The sequence below is a fragment of the Tasmannia lanceolata genome, unplaced genomic scaffold (assembly GCF_043159265.1).
Source record: "Tasmannia lanceolata isolate RefF3 unplaced genomic scaffold, GAP_Taslan_0.1 ptg000025l, whole genome shotgun sequence".
NCBI lineage: Eukaryota > Viridiplantae > Streptophyta > Magnoliopsida > Canellales > Winteraceae > Tasmannia > Tasmannia lanceolata.
In genome coordinates, this window is record NW_027518702.1 from 6,661,731 (window position 1) to 6,674,410 (window position 12,680).

Consider the following 12,680-nt stretch of genomic DNA (forward strand, 5'->3'; position numbering starts at 1 on the left):
GAACTGACCGTATGAAGGTGGTGGCGTACGCCCGTATCGGAGCGAAAAATTACACACAAATCACCCAGTTTCAAAATTTATGAACAAAAATCCACTCATGTTTTTGTGGATTACTAAAATTAAAAGCCTTTTGCCATAAATAATTTAATAATGCTTTCTCTACTTACTTGTTTTCTTAAGAAGATTATTAATGAAAAATTCCTAAAATCTCTCTGCCACCCTAAATAGAAATCATCCCTCTCATCTACGTCTACTATGTCTAAATGAAAGAGATATTCGTATTTGTTAAAATGTGCAGTGTGTCCCACGTGATTGGCACTCAAAAAATATCGACGGACCAGACAAAAGCAATCAATAACAGAGAAAGCTTCTTTTCAAGGAGTCCGTACACCCACGTGGCATGTTCCAATTGGTCTCTCTTTTCTCCGTGCCAAGTAGCTTGCTTAGTTGAGTTGGCAAGTGAGGGTAGGGCTAACTCTCACAAGATACACATGCGCACGTTTTCTAGGGACCCTGAAAACAGCTAAACGAAACAGACAGCTGGCCCCATCTACTGAAAGGTAGTAACTAGCCTGCGATTTGGGAAAAAGGGTAGGGCTAACTCTGACAAGATACACATGCGCACGTTATCTAGGGACCCTGAAAACAGCTAAATGAAACAGACAGCTGGCCCCATCTAATGAAAGGTAGTAACTAGCCTGCGATTTGGGAAAAAGATATCGACACATGTCACCAAAATTATGTATTGCCATTAATGCTTTGTTAGTCATGCCATTAATGCTTTGTTAGTCACTTTCGATCGATGGATCAATTACCAATGAGGGACAAAAATTAGGTGGAATTATCAAGAGGACCCATGCTTTTCAGAAATTATCAGTGAGGGACAAAAGAGGTCTTGTCATTCAAAGCTGGACAAAAATGCCATTTTCTTAAGCAGCACGTTTTGCTTTTCCATTTTTCCCTCTTCTCTCTTCTTTTCCTCTATTTTTTTAACTTTTTCATTTTCAACTTTGTTTTTTTTTTTTACCTTACCAGTTATCTTCTTCATCATTTAGTTACCATTGGAGGTGGGAAAACTCAAAAATTTGAAACGTCATTCTCATCTAACTTTCAATATCTAGGTTTTGTTTTTCATTCGTTTTAGGGTTTTGCATTTCTCCTTCTCCCTTTCAATGGAGGATGAGGAAGATGAATCGTACGGTAGAAAGAAAAAAATATGAAAATGAATGAGTGAAAGAAAACAGGAAGTAAAAACGTGTTCATAAGGGACATGATAAGCCCATTCGAAATTTGACACCCCATTTTGATACTGGATAACTCCAATCCCAGAGACTTGAAAACCCCCTTCCAAAACTCCAGTACCCTTGGGCAATTTTAAGGGACTTGATAAGCCCATTCGTAAATTGGTAACCCCATTTTGATACTAGATAACCCCAATCCCAAATACTTGAAAACCCCCTTCCAAAACTCTAGTACCCTCGGCTAATTTTCAGGGACTTGATAAGCCATTCTGAAACTGGTAACCCCATTTTGATACTTGATAACCTCAATCCTAGAGACTTGAAAACCCCCTTCCAAAACTCCAGCACCCTCGGCCAATTTTCAAGGACTTGATAAGCCTATTTAGAAATTGGTAACCCCATTTTTTATACTAGATAACCCCAATCCCAGAGACTTGAAAACCCCCTTCTAAAACTCTAGTACCCTTGGCCAATTTTTAGGGACTTGATCACCCCATTTTTTTCTCACTCCCTCTCTCCCACCCACACACATAACAAAAATACTCTATCGGCCTTCGTCTTCATCGCCCACTTCTAGCCCTTTACCAAGTACGAGAAGACCTTCAACAAACAAAACAAAATAAAAGAACATGGTCTTTGCCTAAGAAGACAAGATCATGTTGATTTTGACGTGGTTGGTGTCGGCAATCATGGCGAAGCTAGAGGGGCTGAAATTCAAATAACCTTCGTAAGGTGGTGTTCAAGGTGAGGATGTGGGGGAACAGTGAGCACCCTATTCATCCTCAAGAAGAGGTTCCAATTCCCAAATTTCAACTGCAAGATAAATTGATACCGTTGTTTGGCCGAAACCCCATCTATTAAGATGATGCACCTGTGCAGCATTGGACAAGATGTGTTCACCTATGTTTGGTAGAAAAACTAATTTGAACATGTTTTCTATTAAATAAATAAATTTTTCTTCTAGATGTGGCATTTTTTCAGTTGTCAAGTACCAGCTAATAATCTTCATTGTTAATGGGGCGAATTTAGTACCGTCCTATGGTGCTCGTGCGTTCATGCACCTTATGAGGGTACGACATAGGTGCCTCCCTTGATATTTGATCAAACAAAAACCTCCTAGATAGTCAACTATCGCAGGATCAAATATCAAGAGTTGAATGTGCATGAACGCTCGAACACCATATTGTAGACACCCCATTTTGACCTCACCCAAATTTTTCAAAAATTGAATAAATCCCGAAATCTGAGTCTCGGAACCAAATTCGAAGTCCCTAAGAATCAAAGTCAGTCTCAAGTTCTCGAAGTGTCTGAAACCGATTCTCGAAAAGTCCAAGAACCAAATGCGAAGAAAACCCGAATGATTACTTACCCATTGTGCCCATTCTTGGGTGCGAAATTCCCAAGAGGTTGTTGATGTTTCCAAGAGGCCCCTGCAAATTTTTAGATAAGCTGGGCGAAAAATTGCCAAAAAGGACAAGCCGAGCTTGTGCCATTACCAAAGCTAGGTTGAGCCAATATCAGTTGCAAGAAAAAGGGGTGTGAATTTAAATTTCAAAGGTGTGCCTATACCAACCCATGTGCATTGAAACCAAGATTCAAATGACATTCCCCTTCTACCCAGACCACCCCTCGTAGTTAAAAAGAGTAGTCATAAATACACTTGAAGAGGGCTGTCCGGAGGAACAAGGAGGGGGCATGAATATATCACTTCCCTTTAAGCTAACCAAATGGAAGAGATCAAGGGTGGAGATTAGGTAAGGTAAATGGGCTTTGCAATGAAGGGTTTAGATCATACTGATGAAGATGTTTGGGCTATAAAAAGCAAAGAGGGATCGAGCTAGGTTTTGGGAGAGAGAGGAGGAGCCCCATCGCAAAAAAAAAAAAAAAAAGAACCCAAGAGGAGAGAAAAATCAGAGGGAGAGGTAGAAATTGCAGAGGGAGCCTGAGCTCCACCCGCATCCCGCCGGCCACCGACCCTACCTCCACCATCTTCCCCATCCCACCGACACCACCCTCGAAAAAAAAAGAAGAAGAAGAGAGGAGCTATAAAGAGGGAGGAGCAGAGAGAGGGAAGAGGGATCTTCATCTTGCCGCCACCTCCATCTACGCCGTCCACCATCTCCACCATTCCCTCGGCCACCACTTCCCCACCGACCACACCCACATCCCCCCATCGTCTCTACCACCATCTCCACCTTCAGCTTTTTTCTTACAACCCTAAACCCACTTCTCAAAAAACCCGAATCCACCAAAACAGCCACCACCACTCTACACCACCACCACCACCCTTCACAAAACCCTCCTCATCTTCACCTTCTTCAACCCCCAAAACCGAAACCCATTTTCTGCACCTCCAAAAACCGAAACCCACCTCCACCGAACCACCACCAACCTTCACAAAACCCTCTTCATCTTCACCTTCCTCAACCCCCAAAACCGAAACCCATCTCTAACCTCCGACTGGATTTAGCCCAAAACTCTTCAAAATTAATTAAAAATGGCATAAGAGACCAGGTGCTTGCACTTGGGTGAATTGGGGGCGCTTAACACCTTCCTCATTCGTCATCAGGCACGGACTCTTGTATCTCTGGTTATCCGTTGCAACAGAGTATTTCATGGGATCCAGGGCCTACTTCCTTGGATGACGACTCTTCTTTGTTATAGGTACATTTTGGTTCCGGGCTGGTCCTTGAATCGAGAGGTATCTCATTCATATCGCCACCCATGCTGTGAGTGGCATCATTTCGAGAGTTCCTTGGTAGAGCTCTCCTTCACATTGTGGAGATCTTAGAGGATCGGCGTGGGATCTCGTGTCCCTTGCCCACCGTCCTCGGGATCGGGGTCCACACATATAAAAACTCTCTCTACATGTGTGTGTGTGTATATATATATATATATATATATATATATATATATATATATATATATATATGCATCCACATGTGTGTGTATACAGATACACACTCCCCGACTCAGAAAGCTTCTGCCTACACCCTCTATCTAAATCATCCGCAATGGCTCCTTATTTCTAGCTACGAGCTTAACGGTCGCTACGAGACTGTGGGTCTCTTTCTTAGTTATATGGTTAAGGCTCTTTCCTGTTGTCAAGGTTTCGATCTTTGAACCAAGCATAGAAATTTTCGATGGACTTGGTGGGTGACCGACTTTCCTCAACTAATGAGATAGTCAAGTAGTATGGTTCGGTTGCTATGAACGTTACACCTGCTCTGTGTGGTCATGTGTGTATATATACAGATACATATGTGGATGGATAGATATAAGACTAAAAGAATAACTAAAAAAGAGAGAGTAATTGGTTGTTTGTTTAGCGTAGATCTCACCTGATCTCGTGTCATTCCTCTTTCAACAGCTGCCAACTTGTTGAGAACAAGCAGGGGCACTTGATTTTCAATCTCCAACATGTCCTAAAAAATAACGTTACTGATTTTATAGATTCCGTATTGTAAGCACGTGACTTTTTTTAAAGGATCAATTACCAATGGGGGACAAAAATTAGGTGAAATTATCAACAGGACCCATGCTTTTCAGAAATTATCAACGAGGGACAAAATATGTCTTGTCATTAAAAGCTGGACGAAAATGCCCTTTTCTTAAGCAACACGTTTTGCTTTTCCACTTTTCCCTCTTCTCTCTTCTTTCCCTCTTTTTTTTTTCACTTTTTCATTTTCAACTTTGTTTTTTTCTACATTACCAGTCATCTTCTTCATCAGCCACCATTGGAGGTGGGAAAACTCAAACATTTGAAACGTGAGTTCATTCCCATCTATCTTTCAATATCTAGGTTTTGTTTTTCATTTTTTTTAGGGTTTTGCATTTCTCCTTCTCCCTTTCAATGGAGGATGAGGAAGATGAATCGTACAGTAGAAAGAAAAAAATGTGAAAATGAACGAGTGAAAAAAATTAGGAAGTAAAACGTGTTCATAAGGGACTTGATAAGCCCATTCGGAATTTGGTAACGCCATTTGATACTGGATTACCCCAACCCCAGAGACTTGAAAACCCACTTCCAAAACTCCAGTACCCTTGAGCAATTTTAAGGGACTTGATAAGCCCATTCGTAAATTGGTAACCCCATTTTGATACTAGATAACCCCAATCCCAAATACTTGAAAACCCCCTTCCAAAACTCTAGTACCCTTGGCCAATTTTCAAGGACTTGATAAGCCCATTCTGAAATTGGTAACCCCATTTTGATACCTGATAACTCCAATCCTAGAGACTTGAAAACCCCCTTCCAAAACTCCAGTACCCTCGGCCAATTTTCAAGGACTTGATAAGCCCATTCAGAAATTGGTAACCCCATTTTTATGCTGGATAACCCCAATCCCAGAGACTTGAAAACCCCCTTCCAAAACTCTAATACGCTTGGCCAATTTTTAGGGACTTGATCACCCCATTCGGAAATTGGTGACCCCATTTTTTATACTAGATAACTCCATTCCTAGAAACTTGAAAACCCTCTTCCAAAACTTTAGTACCCTCTGCCAATTTTCAAGCACTTGATAAGCCCATTTTGATACTAGATAACCCCAATCCCAAATACTTGAAAACCCCCTTCCAAAACTCTAGTACCCTCGGCCAATTTTCAGGGACTTGATAAGCCCATTCTGAATTTGGTAACCCAATTTGATACATGATAACCCCAATCCTAGAGACTTGAAAACCCCCTTCCAAAGTCAAAACGTGTTGTATATGCCAAAGGGTATTTTCGTCCAGCTTTTACTGACAAGATCTCTTTTGTCCCCCGTTGATAATTTTTGAAGAGCATGGGTCCTGTTGATAATTTTGCCTAATGTTTGTCCGCCATTGGTAATTGGTCCTTTTTTAAAAAAGAAAAGCAAATCCCAAAGCACCCTTGCTTCTCCCGTTATTTACAAGCCATGCCCTCTCTATTTAAATATCCAAATAGTCATAAAACCCATTGAATTTACAAAACTATGCCATCAACCCTAGAAAATGAAATCTCCATTCAAAATGTGATTTTTCTCCCCAAAATCTAAAAGTCAGCTATTTCCTTCCTAATCAAACACAAAGCCATTCCCAAAAAAAAGCCAAATCTACTCAAAATCTCAAAGCTTGCCTTTAAACTTCCATTTTCACAAGAAATCCAATCTTCTTCCATTCAAAAACCTTCCCCAAATGACTAAATCTCTTTCAAATCCCTAACTCCCACCCAAATGATCCATCACCTTGCCTTTCAAGCAACCTTTTTATGCTGATTTCATTCCAAAATTTCACCCAAAATTCAATCAAATCATATTTCAAAAAGATCCTAATTGATCCCTCAAAAATGGTATTTTCCCTCATTTTTACCTATAAATACCCTACTCTACAGCCTTCAAAGACACGAAATTCACAAGAGAAAACCCACACACTACAACCTCAAGCTATCAAGCATTCTTCTCTCTTTCCTTCAATTTTCCTCCATTTCTTCACTTTATTTCAGCATTTTTCTCTATTTTACACTTTTTGCATTTTTTTCTTCGCCATTTATGCCGGGCAGCGGCTTGGACTTCGCCTTCAAAGTCTTCATACATCCCCACAAAACCTCCATCTAAATCCCTTCTTCTCCTAGGTCGGGCACAAGGCATAGTTTGGCTGTCATCTCTCAAAACAGGGAAGGCCTGAACTTTTACTTTAGATTTGTTTTATTTACCAACATTACTTTTCAACTCAGTTTGCTTCTAACTTTGCATAACACCATAAAGCAATCTGTCACATCGTTTCATTGCCGAATTGTCATAAAGCCTCTCACGAATCACGACAGCCAACAAGCTCTCCGTGCCGCAACATTTCAGCCTACTACCCGTTGATAACTGCTAAAGACAGCCAAATAGCTTCATTTGCTGCCACATAGACAAAGCACATTGTAATTAGCTTCTTGAAGTTTTACATTTGACGGTGCAATCCGATTTTACGCTCGCTAAGACAGCTACATTAATCGTTGGCCTCACAACTCGACGGACAAGTTGAGCACTCCACAACACGTTAGTAGCTTGAACCTTAGAGCTTGTTTGCAACACAGTCCAAATCCCTTTCGCAAGTCACCCGACCTAAACTCTGGTTAACCCAAGCCTCAAAGTCTTCTCTTTACTAATTTCTACATTGAATTTGAAATTTCAAAAAAAGTAGTTTTCATTTGGCACGCCCGAATTCCCCCCTTCGCCTATTCATTATGATTCTCATACACTTAATCAACTACACAAAGATCCTTCATTCCGTGTTTGCCCAAAGCAACCCTTATAAAACGTAAGCCCAAATACAAAAGCATAAACAAAGTTACTATGTCTAACCAATTCATTATGCCTGACATCCCAGCTGAAATTTCTACCGTCCACAACTTGGCACCAAATACTTCGCTTGTTAACATCAATGAGTCCCCTCCACCCACGCGTGAACAAAACTTGGAAGAGGCCATCACGGCATTAAACCAACGCCTTGCTGCTCTTGCCACCGAAAACATTGAACTTCGTAACCACATTAAAACAATTACCCAGGTAGCACCGACTCAATCCCAACATAACTCCCCTCAATGACCCCCTTACCCACTTCCCTCTACAAACATTTCACCACAAACCCTTCCTACTCAAAACTCCAATCCTCCAAACTTGCCTCAACCTCAAACCATACACTCACCACCTATCCAAACCCCTCCACAAGACAACCTAAGACAAACGATACAAGCAATTTTGGTCGAACAATTCGCTAGCCAAGACAATCACTCAATCATCCTACAAGAGTTATGCTCGCTTCCATACCCCGACTACATTTCCTCTGTTCCCTTTCCTCCCAACTTCACCATTCCCCAATTTACACTTTACAATGGGACAGGTAACCCTCGTGCCCACATAAAATCTTTTATCTTCAAGTGTGTTAACATCCAACAAAATGAAGCCTTATTACTGCAACTATTCCCCCAAAGCCTCACTGGCTTAGCCTTCACTTGGTTTTCACAAATCCCAAGCCAATCTATTACTTCCTTTTTGCAACTCTCTCGTGCCTTTATCGAACACTTTTCTTATAACTTAGACGCCGAGATATCCCTCGATGACCTCACAACCATGACACAAAAACACACTGAAACTTTTACCCAATTTTACAATCGTTGGAAAATGTTAGCCAGTCAACTACCTGGAAATCATCCTGAACCCTTCATGGTCTTAACATTCCTTCGTGCCCTTGCACCAGAAATGAGATTCCAATTATCTGTCTTGTGTCTCACCTCATTTGACAAAGTAATCCAACATGGTATAGCCATTCAACGAGCCTTCGAAGCTAGTGGAACTTTCCCATTCCGATCACAACAACCCTAAACCACACGTTCACACACACAGCCTCAAACAAATTCCATAAATAATACTGATACACACTTTTGTTATAAACCACCTCTCCAACATAAAGAAAGAGAACAACAAACACTGAAACCACTTGATATTGACTACACTGATCTATTTCACCATCTCATAGAAAGAAACATGATCCTCCATCCACGCATCAAACCAGACGCTTCCAAACACAAAAACTATCGAGAAGATGAATATTGCCAATTTCATAAAAAACCTGGATATCTCATCAATAACTGTCATGCTTTTAAATATTTTGTTCAAGACTTAATCACTAAAAATAAATTATCAATCGACCAAAGTAACCCTCAAACAACACAATCATCCACCCCTTACCACCCCATCCCAACACAACAAGCGGAGTTAGGCATTTACACTAACCCCCTCCCCTCTCACTCTTTAGATACACATTCACCTACCTCTAGCTCCACCTCATACATAGGCACCCAACCAGACTCCGTCGGCACAATAAGACTCCACCACTCAAATACACATTCACCCTCATTTTATTACTCACATTCCCAACCTACCTTTACTTCTCAGCCTTCTTCAACCACCATGCACGCTACTCACGTACAAACTACCCAAATTTCTCTCCTTTCTCTACTTCAATTTTCTTCAGTCCATAGATCATCCTTCAATGTCATACTACTTAACACTTTTGTTTCACCCACTCTCTTACCCTCTGACTTGAAACACATTACACAGTTTTCAATACCTTTTCCTCAATGTCATGCGGTAAACAACATCCAAGTCATACCACAATCACAAACTCACACACTCTTTCCTAGATCTACGTCTTCCATTTCCACTCCCTCACCATCTACTCTACAAACTACTCCGCCTACTCCTCTCCTTCAAGACAATCTTAAAGTAAATCGAATTACAAACACACATCAATCACACATTTTGTCTACTCATTCGAACAATTCACATGTCAACCAAAAACATCTTCCATCCACCTCCACGCAAGCTTCAAAAGCAAAACTTTCACAAAGAACCAACTCCACACCTCTTAAAACTGCCACTCAAAATACTCACAACAATCAACACACCCCAAAAACATATGGCTACAACTACACTCCCACAGGGTATCACGTCCCCAATTTTATTCCTCCACATTATTGGTCTCACTTCTCCTTTCCACCATCCCATATTTCCTATCCGTTTTCATTTCCTCACTTTCCCTTTCACTCACTCTATATGCAACCACCATATCACATGAGTCATCCCTATGCTCATTCTCTACGCCCATAGTAGTATATTTCTTTACACTTTCCTCTCTTTGCTTTGATATAACTTGTCCACCTATATGACAAATAATTTCCATTCCTTGCCCCCTACTGGATTATACACTACAATGTTGCCTCAGAAACAACATTGCCTCGGTTATACAGTTACCTCGATTAAAATGCTGCCTCGGTTATACAGTTGCCTCGAATGAAATGTTGCCTCGATAAACGGTTTGGGGGATCCTTAAAACCTCCATTTATAGTTCGGAATGACTTCAAACTACCATGTATATAGTCTCGTTCGACTCTAATGCACACCATGTCCCGCGGAATAGTTGCCTTTGACTATTATGTTGCCTCGATTATCATGACTTCCAAAACCTTGCATTCACATCATTTACTTTATTTCTCAAATTTTCAACTGGGGCAACCCATTGCTTTACACATGAGCACCACGCTCGTTTTCAACATTTTATTTTTCAAATTATTTTCAACTTCAAAACTTGCATGCATTCAAGGCAAGTCGGATAACCTGAGATAGCTCCATAGCTACTCTCACACATCCCCTTTGCCAAATCATCATGAAGACCACACTGACGTCGTTGTACGCTGCTGCCCTACTATATTGTCTCCTCCTTTTACCTTCCTTAACTTTACTTTATTTTCAAAGTTTTTTTTTATAATCACTTCATTTCCTTATTTCGTGCCTATCTTCTTCTTGGCTACCCCATCTCTTCACATGGGGCATCCAAGAGGGGCACCTTATAGGCACTCACCTTCAACTTAAACGCCTAAAACTAGAAATTCCATTTCGTACACTTCACTTCTTTGTCACTTATTGCACACAACAAGTGACAAAGAGGGGCAAATGTAAGCACTTGACTTTTTTTTAAAAAAGAAAAGCAAATCCCAAAGCACCCTTGCTTCTCCCGTTATTTACAAGCCATGCCCTCCCTATTTAAATATCCAAATAGTCACAAAACCCATTGAATTTACAAAACTATGCTTTTCAGAAAGGGTTTTGCTAACGAGGGCACTCGTTAAGGAGCATTTAAAGCACCTATTTTCATGTACCCACACTTTTATCCTCAAAACGCATTTATTATTAGAGAACCATTTCCCACAATTTCATTTCTATTACGAGAAAATAACAAGAATTACCCTATGTCATAAAAGATAATAGCCAAAGTACCTTAACCCATTTTCCATGAGATTGAAATATTTTATTATTTTATATGAGATAAGTTTATTTTTGTCATTTTCATGAGATAGTGTATTTTGTCATTTTTATGAGATAGTGTATTTTGTTCATAGGATCGATGATCCTAACCTTCCAATCTATGCATTTTTTTTAATTGTGGTGTCCATTTTAAACTTCCTCAAATCAAAGGGTTAAGATCATTATATGGAGAAGATTTTACGGGCCCACATTATCTACATTAGGGCCCAACAAATGAATGGTTGGATCACCCACCCAAACAATGTCGGCACACGTATTTTTTTCATTTGTTGGGGGTGTGCCCAGAAAATATATTTCAATCCTAACCCCGATCTATGTAGTTTTTTTATATTGCGGTGTCCATTTTAAACCTTCTCAAATCAAAGGGCTAAGATCATTCTATGGAGAAGATTTTATTAGAGAATAAAGTTAGATCTGAATTAGAGAATAAAATTTGGGCCCAACAAAATGAATGGTTGGATCACCAAAAGATGCGGCCACCAGTATTTTTTTTGGGTTGCACGTAAGTGCAGAGCCGTCCACCATGTAAATTGTCTTGCATTAGATAGGTCTTTTTTATTATTTTCTATGAGATATAAGTGTATTGATCATTTTTTATGAGTGAGTGATACTTTGATCATTTTCAATGAGATAGGGTCTTTTTATTTTCCATGATCTATGAGTTTTTTTTTTCTTTTCGAAGAGATAGGTGTATTTAACACTTTCTATGAGATATAAGTATTTTTGTCATTTTTCATGAGATTTAAGTAGGGATATTTTCGTTATCTTTTATGAGATAAGGGTATTCTTGTTATTTTGTCATAGTGTGGGTATTTTTGTAAAAACCAAACCCAAGCCTCTTTTGTTGAAATTGTAATTATGGAAATAAAATCTCGACTACAATCGTTGCTCCAGTAATAAATGTGTTTGAGGATATATGCGTGGTGGTGCATGAAAATAGGTGCTTTAAATGCTCCTTAACGAGTGCCCTGAGGGCACTCGTTAGCAAAACCCTTTCAGAAATTATCAACGAGGGACAAAAGAGGTCTTGTCATTAAAAGCTGGACGAAAATGCCATTTTCTTAAGCAACACGTTTTGCTTTTCCACTTTTCCCTCTTCTCTATTCTTTCCCTCTTTTTTTTTTTTACCTTTTCATTTTCAACTTTGTTTTTTTTTTTTTTTTTACCTTACCAGTTATCTTCTTCATCATTTAGCCACCATTGGAGGTGGGAAAACTAAAAAATTTGAAACGTGAGTTCATTACCAGTTTTTCCTTTATATGTGTGCAACCGGACTTGATTTCAAATGCAGATGATTTAGAACAATCGATTATGGAGTTGTGGATTGATAAACGCATATTTCTGGATTGAAGTTCATAATTTAGCATAATGGAAGTAGTACTTGAGTACAAGTCATATAATGTTATGACATCCTAAAAAATTAGAAATCAATGCTAATAAAAAAACAACTAAAGAAATGGAATAACTGAAGATATTGAGATGAACCCATAATGTGGCCAGGGTACCCGCTAGCCCTTGATTGGATTTGTGTGACATTACACCGAGGCATGGCAGATGTGGGTAGCTAGAAATCTCCCTATCGCATTGCAGAGAAGATATCTCC